At 49.6% G+C, this 14,335-nt stretch overlaps 1 non-coding gene across 1 annotated transcript; it reads right to left on the reverse strand.

The window, feature by feature from the left end:
- Positions 1 to 12,360: 12,360 nt before the first annotated feature.
- LOC112477526 lies at positions 12,361 to 12,479 on the reverse strand. The gene has a single exon (XR_003045492.1). It is a non-coding gene; the product is annotated as a 5S ribosomal RNA (ribosomal RNA).
- Positions 12,480 to 14,335: the final 1,856 nt, after the last annotated feature.

Here is a 14,335-nt window from a genome sequence, read left to right on the forward strand (position 1 = left end):
TCTGCTCTTCAGAAGAACAGCCCCAAGCCCATGCCAACCAACACCTGCTTATCAGTTGCTTGAACTGGCAGCCTGGTTTCAGCCAACTCCGCGCCCCCCTTCAGCTCGAGAGACGTGGAAATGCCCCTCCCCCTACCGCAGCGAAACAGGAACACGAACGCTGGGTCTCAAAGTCACTGTGACAGCTCTGTGCTTTGAGCGATGTTGCCTATTTGTTTTTTGGAGCACAAAGCAAGCAATAAATCTGTCGCCCTGAAAAATCAGGTTGTGACCTAAAGGAAGGAGCCAATTGTGACTTTAGGTAAAAAAGAGTGACCTACCGGGGAGGATAATTTATCATGATAACAAAACGGCTGGTCCTCTCATGACGCCCGGGAGAAGGGCTGCAGTAAGCAAATTCGAGAGACAAAGCGTCCGGATATTTTCAGCTGATCGATATTCCCAGGGCTCGCCAGCAGCCAAAAAACCATCACGGGTCAGAGGAAGCACGTCGCTCACCTGATTTGTAAAAGGAAGAAAACGAGAGCTTTCATTACTCTCTCACGAAAAAAAGTCACCTGTCACAACAGGCATTCTTTGTAGGATGGAAATAAGCATCCTCCTGGGGATCTGAGGATCTAGGTGGGAATTCTCGACTTTCATGGGGAGGTGGGAGATAATGGCACCTGGAAATGCTTAAGGCAATTGGCCGTTGGATTGAATGTCCCACCCACTCTTGGTGAGAACTGTTCCCGCTGGGGAGGAAACGAAGCACCTAGCACCCCACAGGGCACCGCCGGCGAGGTCAAGACCACGCGCACCCAGCCAGGCTTACAGGAAACAGCGCCGGCTTCCTCCCGGGGCCGGACACTGCCGCTCTGCCTTCAGAGCCGCCTGCCCGCCACTCCTGTCCCCAAGACTGCAGCGCAGGGCTCCCCGGCCCCGCCCGGTTGGGTTTGGTCGATGGGCGGCACCTGCTGGCGAGTAAAGAGGTGGGGGTGTCTTCCCTCCCCATCCCTGGCTGCGTCCCCCGCCTGGGGTCAGACCTCCTGCGGGGGGGTCTCTGCTGCCCACGGGCGACCTTGGTGAGTGGGGCGCGGTCTCCTGCTGGGTCCGAGGCCGACCCAGGCCCTGGGCAGCCCTTTCCAGAGCCCTCGACGTCACTTCAGCTCCCCGGGTGCTCGTCTCCGCGAACAGGGGTCACTGCATGTGGGCGCGAGGCTTGCGTGCGGCGACACCCTACGGTGACAACGTGATGCGCCCCAGCTTTGGGTGCTCTAAGGTCACACACCATTTTATCGTTAGCTTCTTCCGATGTGGACAAAGGGTCAATCCGGCCCGAGGTTACCGTCACTTCCCAGCAGCGCCGACGCCCACTCCCTCCACGGCTGTGGCCCTGGCACTGGCACCTGCTGCTGCCCCCTCCCCCCCACCCCTGCGAAGCCGGGTTCTCCGGGGAGAGTGACCGCCAGAGTCGCGCGCGGCAGGGACTCGTCACTGTCACAGCCCCACGCGCCCTGCTCACTGGTGTGCGCGAGCGACCGAATAATCTGCAGTTGTCACAAGCGCCAACGTGCCCTCGCCCGGGGCGGCTCGCATTGTCCCTGTTCTGCAGTGCGTCCAGGGAACTACGCGGTGAGGCGTGAGTGACGGCAGTGACGAGGAGAGCGGGCGCCTGCTTGGGGGACACTGAGGAGGGCTGCAGTACTGACAGGAGTTGGGGCGGCGGGCGTGGGGGGAACCGCGTGCTGTGGGAGCCTAGCCCGGTCTTGCCTGTTCGTTCCCACGTTCCCTTCTGTTTCGATGCCATTAGCTCAAGACCAAGCTGACTGGTTACTTTTTATGCTTCGGCAACACCGTGCAGAATTATGCTTTTTAAAATCTGGTTTTCTCTTCCGAGGGCGAGAGCCATGCGTTTATATCCGAGGGAGAGCGAGGGAGCGGGCACGGCAAGGCCTGGCCCGTCGCTTCCCGCCCGGTGGCGACTTGAGCACCCCAGGGCTCGGCACAACCTCTTGCCCTGGGCACCGTCCCTGGTCACTTTCCCAGAGTGAAGTCAAACGAAAGGCAGCTCGTGAGCAGGAGCCCCGCACTGCCCCAGCCGCGGAGCTGACATCGGCTCCGAGATGGGCCTCTCCGACCGCTATTAGTGGATTGTTTTAAAACGTATTCCCGCGGAGACGGATCTGATCCTTTCTCTCTCCAGGTTTCTGTGGCCTTCCAGGGCTTCGGCGGCGGGCTGCCATTTTCTGAAGTGTGTCTGCAGTGCAGCCGGGCAGAGCGCATTAGCGGACGCTGCGGCCGAGCAGCCGGCGACTCTCCTTGCTGCGCAGCGCACGCATCCGCAGGGCCATTTCAGTTATTGCTGTAATTAGTTCTGATTCGAGTATTCCGCGGAGAATGAGCTTTCTAGATTGAAAGTGGTCAGACGCAGGTTAGCAGCGGGGATGGGACGCAGTTGGCAGACAGAGCCTGAAGCAGGGATGAGAGATGAGTCTATCTGCCTCAATTTGTAGCATTTCTGATTTTTATACGGACATTAAACTTGGTCAAGCTGAAGTGCCATTTGCCCTAAGAGAGGATAATGTACACTTATCCCTATGAATTCTCAAAAAATAGACCGAGCTGGAAGTGGCAGCCATGAGGCAGCCCACGGGGACGTCTACATTGGAGAATGCCCAGAATAAATACAGACGGGGCTTACGAATAGGAAAGGACAAGCGTATGTGGCCTGGAGAGTTCCGGGCACAGGTATTGGGACCCTCGATTGTTGATAAAGATCATAGATCCGGAAGAGACCCAAGAGGTCATGACATATTTCCACAAATTGCAGGCGTGACAGTTTTTGTTGATGAGTCAGCAGAATGTTTACTGTGGGCCGATGGGAGGCGTTAGGCGGATGAGGTGAATCATGCACGGGGCCCCCTTCCCGCAGGGGGTTCACTCTCTAGGGGCCGAGACAGATGTCTGAATAGTTTTTCAAAACAATGGGATAAGTGGCACGTGGCGTGCTGGGCCCTGGGAGCTCCGGGGGACACTCGCGCCGCCTGGGCCACCGTCCCAGGTCACCTCGCAACCGAGCTTCGGTGCCGAAGTGTACGCCGCGTTTGGGGGAGGAAGAAGCTGGCGGGTTCCGGAGCTTGTGAGGGCGCTGACGGGGTCGAGGCTGAAACCGTAAGAAGCGATTCGGGGACGAGTGGCACTCGGAGTCTGGGAGCGTGGACCCGCGCGTGTACGCAGCGTGGGGGGGGGCGGGATTATGTTTGATTTTAGAGTGACATTCAGATTCATCATTTTGTGATAAAAGTGAGAAAGGTGGATTTTTGACGCAGAGGCTAGCATTGGGGAGGCAAGCGCACGTTCTTCGGGGTCCCCAGTAATCTCTAAGAGTGTAAAGGTGCCCTCAGGCCAAACAGGCGGGACATTCTAGAGAAACTGTCATGTGCTCAGAAAAAGGGGTGCTTGCTGCAGCGTGGTTTGCACTGTGGAAAGCCGGTGACAGCCTGAACGTCCACAGCTGGGAGAAAAGAGAAATCGCTTTAGATCTCTAGAAACAGATGCTGCGAATTTGAATGAAAAGAAGCTGTAGAAAGATCTGCACAGCTTACACTATACCGCTTTTTATGAGACCGTAACACCCCCTGCCCCCCACACGCACAGCCTTCCCCGCCATCGGTCCCCTGCGGAGTGGTGCCTTTGCCACGGCATTGGACCCACGCTGACGCGTCATCACCCGGTCCCCAGCGGACATCGGGCTCACTCTCGGCGTCGTGCGCTCCGTGGGGTTGGACAGGTGCACAGCGGCGTGGCTCCGCCACGGTGGACGGACACGCAGAGCGGTTTCGCTGCGCTGAGGACCCGCCGGGCTCCGCCGCTCGCCCGCGCTCCCCGCACCCGGCCACCGCCACGTGTTCGGTCTCCTCGGTTTTGCCTCTTCCGGAAGGTGGTGGAGCCGGACTCGCGCGGCGTGCAGCCCCCGCGCGCGGAGCTGTCCCCTGCGACGTGCGCTCGGACCTCCTCGCTGTCGTCCCGGGCTCCATAGCTCGTTCCTCCGTAGCCCCGAGACCGTCCATTTTTAAAACCTGCGAAGTTATGTGTGTGTATAAAGTTAAGAATTGGTACACATTACACAAATAAGCACGAAAACGGTGAACACCGAAATCAGGATGGTGGTTTCCAGGAGAAGAGGCAGGAGAGGGCGTGAGTGAAGGGCGCAGATGACGGAAGGAAAGAGATGAAGGAGAACTCAGACGGAAGATTCTAGACAGGGGACAACTGCAAAAGTCAGACCGCCTCAAAACTTCCCGGAACTTCCTTCTGGAGAGCCGTGCGCGCGTCTTGGCCATGTCCCTCGATGCTTTGGCTGTGACGATGCCACTACCTAATGACGATTTTTATTCCAGGTCATGAATATGTTTAAGATGAGTAACTAAAAATTCTGAACAACTAACGCATTGGCTTAAAAAGAAATCCGCCCCCTCCCCCATTTTTAGAACCGAACCTGCTTTCAGTGCCCGATCCGGCACAGATAATCAATCACGGGCACGTAATAGGCATCAATGGTATTGCTTTGCAAGGTATATGGTCTGATTTATGTTAGTGGATTGTTGTTTATGATACCTTTAAAATATTTGTGATGGAATAAGGCTTTTACAACCAGGCACCAAAGACAAAGCCATTATTTTATTTATTTATTTATTTGTTTGTTTAGACAATCCATTTTTCCTTACACTGATTAAATTTGAATGTTAGGTGCGGTTGTCCGTGGCTGCAGGTTATATAATTTATAAAAATGGACGCTTCTCATAGGATGTGAGGATTAACTGATTGGCAATACAGACTTTAGTTGTTGGTTTCAGAACTCATTTTCGGTTTTGTCTTTAAACCTTGCGTTTGCCCAGACCCTCTGAACACTGACAAAAGCTGGGGGTCAAGAGTGTTGTTCTGCTTATAGTTTACTTAGCCCACTTCCAAGAGTGGGAGACACAATTTTAATTATCCCCAAGTATGTTCCCTCCACTTAGCTACTTTGATGGCTGTGCCAAGTCAATGTGCAAACGAATGCTTGAATTTTATTATTATTATTTTTATTATCTATCTATTTATCTATCTATCTATTAATTTTTATTATGGTGACATTGGCTAACAAAATCCAGTAAGTTTCAGGTGTCCAATTTAACAGTGAGGCAGATGTATATACTGTGTTGTGTGTTAACTGTTCAATGCTCGTATTTTAAAGATGAGCCTGTGGAGGCGCTGGTGGCGGCTTGTTTCTCTCCTTCACCTCTGTCTTCCCTTGTTGCCTCCTGTCCGCCTTGGTCCCTGATGCCACCTCACTCTCACACCTCCTACCGTGGACGGCAAATGGCAGCCATTGTCTGAGAACGTCCTCTTTTTCTCGACCCCAAACATGCCCTCCTCTCTCCGCCTGCACCTGCTTGCCGCGCGCACCCTGCCGAAGCGCTCGCCCACCTGTGCTCCGGAGCGCGGGAAGCTCACTGTCGCCTGCGCCCATCTCCCCGCGCATCTTCGCCCTGTCTCTCAATCGGCCTCTTCCCGTCCTTTTTAATCTAGTTGGAAACAAACCCTCACGTGATCCCTCCCTTGCCCCGAGTCCCTGCCTCATCGCGGGCTGTCTTTCTGTCGCAGCTAAACTGGCTGCAAGATTTGAGAGAACCGAATCCCGCAGCCTCCGCCCGCTGGTCCTCCGCTGCCTTGCCACCCGGTGGATCCTGCCTTCTGTGTGGCGCTCTCTGGGGACACTGCGCTCTCTCTCCTCCTCTTTTGTGATCAATGGCCTTCCTGCCAGTAATTCCGATGGGTCTTTCTCAGTCACCGTTGTACCTGGTCTCTCGGCAGAGTGACACTGTTGACCCCTGCTCCTTCTAGAAGCATTTCCTAGCTGTGGCCTCCGCGGTACAAAGCTCCCACCCTCACCCTCGCCTCCTTCGCACCCGTGTCCTTTGTGGCTGTCTTCACGCAGCTACGAGATGCTGGCACACAGCGAGCCTCTCCTGGACCCCCCTCTTGTTGGTGCGCCCAGAGCAGTGGCTAGTGTTGGGGAAGACAGGTCCCCGAAAGAAAAATCAGATGCTATTGCCAGAATAAGGAAAATGGATACCGGAAACAGAAACTGGGCAAGCAGAAAATGAACAACAAAACAAAACAAACTAGCAGCCCATCGTACTGGGCAATCTGCCATTTACACTCGATCCTCAGGGTCGTCCCCGTCTCTCTGCCGTCCAGCCCCCACCCAGCTTGTGGCCAGGCCCCTCCTGTTGTCACCTTCCGCTTTTGAACCAGAGCACGTCTGGAATTTCTGTTTCCCTCTGGACCTGCCCGATGCAATCCCTCCCACTTCCTGAGACTCGGAAGTGACCTCTCTGTGGCCTCATCATGCCTTCCTTCTCTCCCTGGGCACCGAGCAGACTCTGATCCGCAGCTCGTGATTTCTGTTTGTGGTCCAAGTCTCTGAGGGACGATGGCTGAAGGTCTGCAGGGGCGAGGATCATAGTTTTACCTTTTTATCTCTCACAGCCCTACCGTGGGCCAAGTTCATGCTAAGTGCTTTTCTGTTTGTTGATCACCATCTGTTCCTCCTGAGTCATAGCAAGCATAGAGGGACTTCCAAGAATTGAGACAATTAGAGAAGGAAACGATGAAATTTTGTTTTTACACTTGAATTTTCAAACAATTCAGTCAGAAATAGCCACAGTTTTTAGATTCCCAAGAGCCACCACGGCATAACAAATAACAAGACCTCCCTGTTTCATATCGTGACGTTGAGAAGATACCCTAATCCTAAATATTGTGGGCTCAGTCCGGTTTTATCTCTAAGAAATGACCTGCCCTTTGCTTGTCTGTGTTGGTCAGTCGTGAGCCCCGTGCCCTGAGCAGATGCAAACATTTATGGGATAACTTCTCTGAACAGCTGGGTTCCAGGAAGAGAAAATCACCACTGTGATAATCTGGAAAGGACGCAGATGACCTTCAGCTCGGAAATGACACTGTTGCAGCTTTTCATGCATGGTATTTATGATAAGGCTCATTCTGTAGGTCACACGGGGAGGGACCGACTTGCTGACACACCAGTGGCGGTTGAGCTTGCCCAAGGCTGGGCTGGGAGGGCGCCACTGCCCGGACATTTTTCCAAAGGCCATCTCCGCCTGCGGCAAGTGACCTCAGTGTCTCCTCCTCTGACTCAGTTCTAGGCTCAGAGTTTCAGCAAGAGCAGGGATTATTCTGCGTGTCTGACGCTGACAAACACTCGTGTTTCAGATGGGGCTTACTTAGCATCAGGTCACAGAAAGAGCTGTTTTTCTGACAGTAGCTCAGGAGGAGGAGGAGATGGCGACAGACGTCAGGGGCGCCTTGAAGGCAGCGCCTCGGCCCTGTGTTCAGCATTTCAGTCCCCACACGGCTCTGGATTTCTTCTTCAGACCTACCCTGCCCTCAACCACCTGCCCTCAACTAACGGCGTGACGAACCCGGAACCCCTGGCTTCTACAGTCTCTGTGCTCACCTCATGTAAACACTGTCCCTTCTGCCAAGCAGAATAAGACCTACCACCTCACACTTAAAGAACGGAACACGGGGGAGTCCATCGTATTCTGGTTGATTAAAATGGTGTCTGGGAAAGGCAGTTTTCCTTCCTCGTTGTTGTAATGTCTTTAGGATGACCAAAGTTCATCACTTTCTTTGCTGCCTAAATCTTTTTATGTGTGTCTCTGTGTTGTTTGAGTCTGAAACAGATTTAACGAGAATTGTTCTTTCTTCCTCTTTTAAAAATTATGCTTTTAAAAGTGTAGAATACTTTGAGAGACAAATTACACCAAAACGCAAACATGCAAAAATGACACTTTAGGGCATGCACGAGTGTTTTACAAAGGGAATATTTGCTTTGCTAAATTACTCACCCAGACTTTCTTTAAAAAGGGAGGCCTCCCAGTGTTGTTTACGCAAATAATCACTTGCTGGAAAGCCTGGCTCCAAGACAAATGTCAGGTTGTTCTTTACCAATAGGGTTGTCAGGGAAAATGCAGGATGTCCAGTTAAATTTAAATTTCACACCAACGAGTACTTTTTTCTTATGTAATATGCCCCAAATATCGCATGGACATACTGACACTAAACAAAGCATCGATTATTTGTCTGAAATTCAAATTTAAATGGGTGTCTTATATTTTTATTTGCTAAATCTGGCAACCTTGCCAGGGTAGGAGAAAATCTTATAGTAGTTATTAAACACTTTCTTACGAATTTCAATTTGTCAGCAGCTGTTTCTTGGCTAACATTTGTCTCGTTTGCATCAAAGGTGAACCACGTTAGATGTGTAAAAGTTCTTTGTGAACTGAAAACGGGGACACAAAAAGTTTGTTTCTGTGCGTTACGAACACAGCGTGATTCCGGAATCTGACACTCGAGGGTCTAGCGGGGCATGACGACCGAGGCGGTGTGGGGATGGTGGCAGCTGTCCTCTTTTCTGCAGCGTTGTTTCAAGCGTCCCAACCTCCGATGACTCCTTGTCCACAAAGCGAGTCGTAATGGATCTGAGTTGAGAGCAAGAAAAAGAGAAGCAGAGAGAACCGCGGCGGAAGTGACCCGAGTGTGACTCCGGCACACACGCTCTGGAAGCCAACGACGTTGCTCACGTCGCTTAACTTCTAGTTGTCATCGTTTATGTCAACACTTAGATACGTGCTTTTCTGCGTAAAGTGACTGTCATATCAGACATTCGCTCGATGACAGTGGTTCTCTTGGTTGGCGAGGGTCTGAGAGAGAAGGGAAGGGAGCAGGAGCGTGGAGAGGATACAGTCGAGGCGTCTTTTCTTGAACCTCTTAAGGAATAAGACGAAATGAAAACAAACGACCACCCACCTGCCAACCGCAGCACCAACCCCACCCATCGGGCTGTTTCACCTTCAGATTCCTCCTCTCCAGCCTCGCCCTGACCAGGACGACTGCTGCAGCCGGTTAGGCAGTTACGAGGATTTGCCCACCGGAAGGAAGTAGCCAAACTAAGACGGCCCTCTGAGCCCCGCGCTCCCCCAACCTTTCCCCCGGCCATGGTGTCAGCGCAGAACCAGCTCAACGTCCTGGCCAGTTTGACGAGATGCTCAGCCGCTTTTCAGAGACAAGCGACCCAAGCCGCAGTCACGGTGCTCAAGGTCAGGCCGAGGAGAGAACTTGGACCTCCAGCTGCCCCCGGAACCAAAGTGCACCGCGAGCGCGCGCGCACGGAACCGAGGGACGGGACGCGGCCGGAACTTGGACGCGGGGCCCTTTCGCAGGCGGACGGCCCGCTGTCCAGGGGCCATGGTGCTGAAGCCCGTTGCGTCGACGCCCGAGCTCCCGGGTGGCAGGCCCGGCGTGGCCACCAGCGTTCCCGCTCATGTGTCCCCGCCCGTCAAAGCCTCGCCGACCCCGCGAGCGGGACGCAGGGGCAGCGCCAGGTCTCCCACGCTGGGTCGGCGGCGTCTCCACGGCGCACCTGCCCTTTCCCCAAAGAGACTCCGGTTCCGCCTCCCCAGGCGCCGGGCACACTACCTGGAAGGCACCGAAGGTGATCAGGTTTTGATATGAAGCCCGGGGGGCCGGGGAGAGGGATTCACTATTTATTTATTTATTTACCTATTTATCTATCTATCTATTTATTTATTTATTTACTTACTTACTTAGTTACTTATTTACTTATAGTTTGTATTCAATGATTATGAAAAGGAAAAAAGTTACAAAGCGTTAAGGAAGATGTTAAATATAAAGCCAACAAATAAAATATTCTGAAAAATTTTAACGATCACAAAGCAAATGCCATACATGGAGGATATAACCACAATAGAAATTACAACGACAGAATTCACTGACAGTAATTCCACGTAAACTTGAAAGAATAGGACCCTCTAAGTCTTTGTCAACTGTCAAAGAGCGAAGAGAAGAAAATCTTTCACATTATTTAAATAAAATTTATAAAACATAGAACAATAAGAAGAATAAAATAAGAAAACTACCTACTGACCTAAGTATTGATGCAACATCCTAAATAAAAGAAAATATTCTATCAGATGATACTAATATAATTGACCAATTCCTAGTTTATTTTATAAAGGTTCAAGTATAGTTCAGAAACTATATATATATATCCCAGTGCTTCGTGTAATGTCAAATATATAGTAGGTGGTTGATAAGTGCCTGCTTTTTCAGTAAGAAAGGAAGCTGGGTGCTTTATGGTGAAATTTCAGCTAAAACATCAATACATATTAAGTAGCAATCATAAAGTGTAGAATATTTATTTTAATTGAATACATTTATTGTGTTCTCAAAAGCATATAGCTACAGCTAATGTTTCCTAAAGCTTGGTGACCTCTGTGCAGGATAGGACATCTCTTGTGGATTGAAATAGATTTCTTACTTGTTGGAATTATAACTTTTTTTTTATGACAATAGATATATGTCAAGGAAAGAAACGTCTGAGTCAGAATCCATCTTTAAAGTGCTCTTTTCCTCAGGACATTTGACATTTAAAACTCATTATCTCTGGCCACTTGAATCTCAGCGTTGACCTCAAGGATGTCAGAGAAGGTACAGGGTTTACAGGGCCAAAAGACACACAGAAAGGCAAGGTGATCGAAAAACAAAGAGTAGAGAGGTATAACCTGGGCTCGAGGATGTTAAATTTGGACTAAGAGCAGGAAAGACAGTTCAAAAAGAAAGGGGTGAGTGAAGATGACTAACAATATCAAGGCAGCAAAGACAACAGAGATCGAAGAAGCCACAGGTCACGACCCATGAAGAGTGAGAAGGGAAAATTTCTGAAATAATAACTGTGATTTTTTAATTGCACCAAAACTTCAAAATGTCATTAATGAAAAACAGAAGAGCGAAATTCCCCTCCAACACCACCTTCCCAAGGTATCAACTTTTTTGCCTTTGCCTCCTGCCCCCAGTAGAGTGGAGACTGTTTACAGAGACATCAGCCTATGAGGCTTCTCTATAAATAACCATGAAGTTTCTACTCAATGATATTTAACTGCTGAAGCAAGACCATACATTTCCCACCTCTTAGAAGAGAAGGGAAAATTTCAGCGTCAGCAGCTCTTATCTTTAACTGAGTTTAGACACCCTCCATCCAGACGATTCTCCTTCTAACCCTAAAACATTAGGAATCAGGTTTAGACTGTTGGCTAAAGGAGGTGTGGACTTTAGTTCTTCATGCTATGATTTTCATTAATCGAAAGGCATTTTAGAATTTAGAAGCACTTGTTTTTTCTGTTCTAACACGTTCATCAACATGTGTAGGTATGCCATGCATACTCAAGCTTTGAAAAATCTCCTTACCCCCAATCTGTAAAGAAATGAAACATTGAACTGATTCATAATTCCCATTAAAGCTTGTGGTACTTATTAATTATGGACCACATTACAGAAAAGATGGATGGCAGTTTACATTTATTCCCTACAGAATTATCTGAAACTATAACTTCGCATTTCTAACTCAGAAAAGAAAAAACAGGTGCCAAGAAATAATAATAATAATGTATTGATAAGGACTAGCTTGAATCTACAGTAATTTTATATCTAAAATATCATTTATCAGTGTTAGCACTTTATGATTTGAAATAAGTTATTTGCAATCCACGTCTCAGGTGGTCCCAGTGCAGTCATTCATGACACTGTGACTGTCAACAGTAGCTTTAACATGACGCTGTCATGGACCAGAACCTGTGGAGCTGCTGTGAAGACAGTTTAGCCCTCCAACAGTGAAGTCAGCGATGGACCTTGAAATCGTTTTTGAATGTCCAGTATATTTTCCTACCTGGATTTCAGTATTGAGCACCTTTATTTATCTTGGGAGTCCTCTGGCTGAAATTCAAGGCCTTTCTCCAGTGTTCAAATCTACGATCTCCATTTCATCAGCTTTCAATACATTTAAAAGAATGCCAGAATGCATTAGAACAATTTTATTATCAGAGAAAGCAAGAAGCATCCTTCTATTGTCTTCAAATACTCAGAAGATTTAACATGTGAAATACTATCGGAGATGCTTACCTGGAAACTTTACTGTCAGGCTGAGACCTGTTCCAAATTTGCATTACAGTCTTTACAACATAGAATCTTATATTTTCTTCCACAAAAGGAGAGAGGACCCAGGCAGTGAGTTGTACAGCTAACCCCCAACTTTGTTCTTTCCTTCTTGTATGAATTTATTCCAAGTCATCAGACAACGGACCAGGTGCAAAGGACTAGAGGTGTAATTACAACTATTGAGCACCTTCCGTGACCACTGTGTGTTAATTTTTTTTTTTTAGGCGAGGCAACCCTCGGTTGACCTCACAGATTGCAAGGATCTTGTCATCTTACAATCCCTTATTTTTTTATTTTTTATGCCTACAGCACCTGGTCTTCCTAGGTGGTCTCCCACTCAAGCACTAACCAGGCCCGACCCTGCTTAGCTTCCGAGATCAGACGGGATCGGGTGCGTTCAGGGCGGCATGGCCGTAGACTGTGTGTTAATTTTTATACTCAGGTTCTGGGTTTAAATAAATAAATGACATGTTCCAGTCTTGATGAGTTCAAAGCCCGGGTCGGGGAAGACATGAACAGGTGATGATGCAGCGTTTAAATTCTGTGATTGAAGCAGGATGCCACAGGTCACTGACGCTGACTGAGGAAACCTTTTCGGAAGAGACAAACTTAGAGCTGGGACTGGAAGGATCAGTTGGAATTTGCCAGGGGAACAAGGAACCTCAGGGACTTTCGGCCAAAGGACACGATGCAATTACAAGGCACGCGTGCACGTTTTGGCTCGAGTCCCACTTGTGTTTTTATCCCTGAGGGTGTGCCGTAGCTTCTCTGCTCCTCTGCCCACTGCTTTCTGAAGCGTTAGATAAACAGCGATCCGAGGCAGACTCCGTACCTCGTAGCCGTCGGCCCCGCTGTGGAGTGGGTTCAGATGAATCGCTGGCGTAGTTGTAGCCGACGCCTTTAAAACACTCACAGTGTCATGACTAAGAAGAACTAGAAGCATCTGTGATTGTTTGCCTGTGGGGCGCGGGGGAGAGGGGCTGCAGCAGAAAGAGCAGTGAACGACTCACTCTGGAGGGTTAGAGTGTAACCCCGGACCCCCGACTGCCAGGTGAGAACTTGGTTCCTACCTGACACCTCCTGAGATCTCCAGACATTGCTCTCCCTGGTGCCCAGGTCCCTCAGCATCATCAGATGCCAAACGTTAAATCCTGGGCTTCTGACTGATGGGCTATAAGTTAGAGGTCCCCACGACCCGCTTCCTGTGTTTGACCGGCTTGCCAGGAAAGAGCATGTGCAGATGCCCTGGGGTGGGAGCAAGCTCAGTGGCTCTGGGAGTGACAGAGTGTGTGGGGCGACCGAGTAGAAGAGCAGGCTGGATGGGGGGAAGGGACAGAACCCTATGGTGTCCCAAGGCCATATTGGGAAGCTTCGATTGTCTGATAGGTTTCCACAGCCCTACCATGGAAATAAAACTTCCACGTAACTAAAGGAAGCTGTAAAAATGAAACTGGTATCTGCAATGTCACTGACCTTCTCTAGAAAGTAAACCAGTGAGAAATGCAACATTTTGAAAATTTTTTTCTATTCTGTAAAAGTAATTGCTGTACATAGTTTATCAAATCAGATAGTGTTACAGCTCTCATGATGAAACCCCTTGCTCCCTCCCTCACCAGTCCCAAGTGTTTTTCTGTAGAGGCCACCATTTCCGACATTCTCAGTCAGTTCTTTGGGACAGGCTTGCCTCTCTGCTTCAAAGTTCCGTGCTCGATTCCCAGTTTCACATGCCGCGATAGGCAGAATGCCCCTGATGAGGCTTGCACCCTGATTCCCAGCAACCGGGATACCTTGTTAGTGGAAGAGTTGATCAGGTACTAGATAGCGTTACAGCTGCTAGTCAGCTGCTTTGAGATGAAGAGAGGAACCTTGTCAGGTGAGCCCAGTGCAGTCATTTAACTGTGGAGGAGGGAGGTGGGCGCTTCCATGTCACAGTGATGCTCAGGAGAGAAACCTACTGGCCGCTACTGGCTCTGAAGCTGGAGGGATGGGGCAGCATCTAGAAGCTGGAAAAGGTAAGAAAATGTTGTTTTTCCCCCCGCAGAACCTCCAGGAAAGAAAATAGACCAGCCGTACGCCTCGCATTTCGTCCAGTGAACTCCTTGACCCTCAGAACTGTAAGTCACGAAATTCTTTTTTACTCAAGCTGCTGAATTTGTGGCCATTTGCTTCGCCAGCAATTGGAAATTCGAAACATATTATGAGTGCATTTCAGTTTTTCCAATAGGGATTTTTCACAGTATCGGTTACATTTAAATTCGGTGTTTAGATGTGTACG

The sequence above is a fragment of the Pteropus alecto genome, unplaced genomic scaffold (genome assembly GCF_000325575.1).
Source record: "Pteropus alecto unplaced genomic scaffold, ASM32557v1 scaffold90, whole genome shotgun sequence".
Taxonomy (NCBI): Eukaryota; Metazoa; Chordata; class Mammalia; order Chiroptera; family Pteropodidae; genus Pteropus; species Pteropus alecto.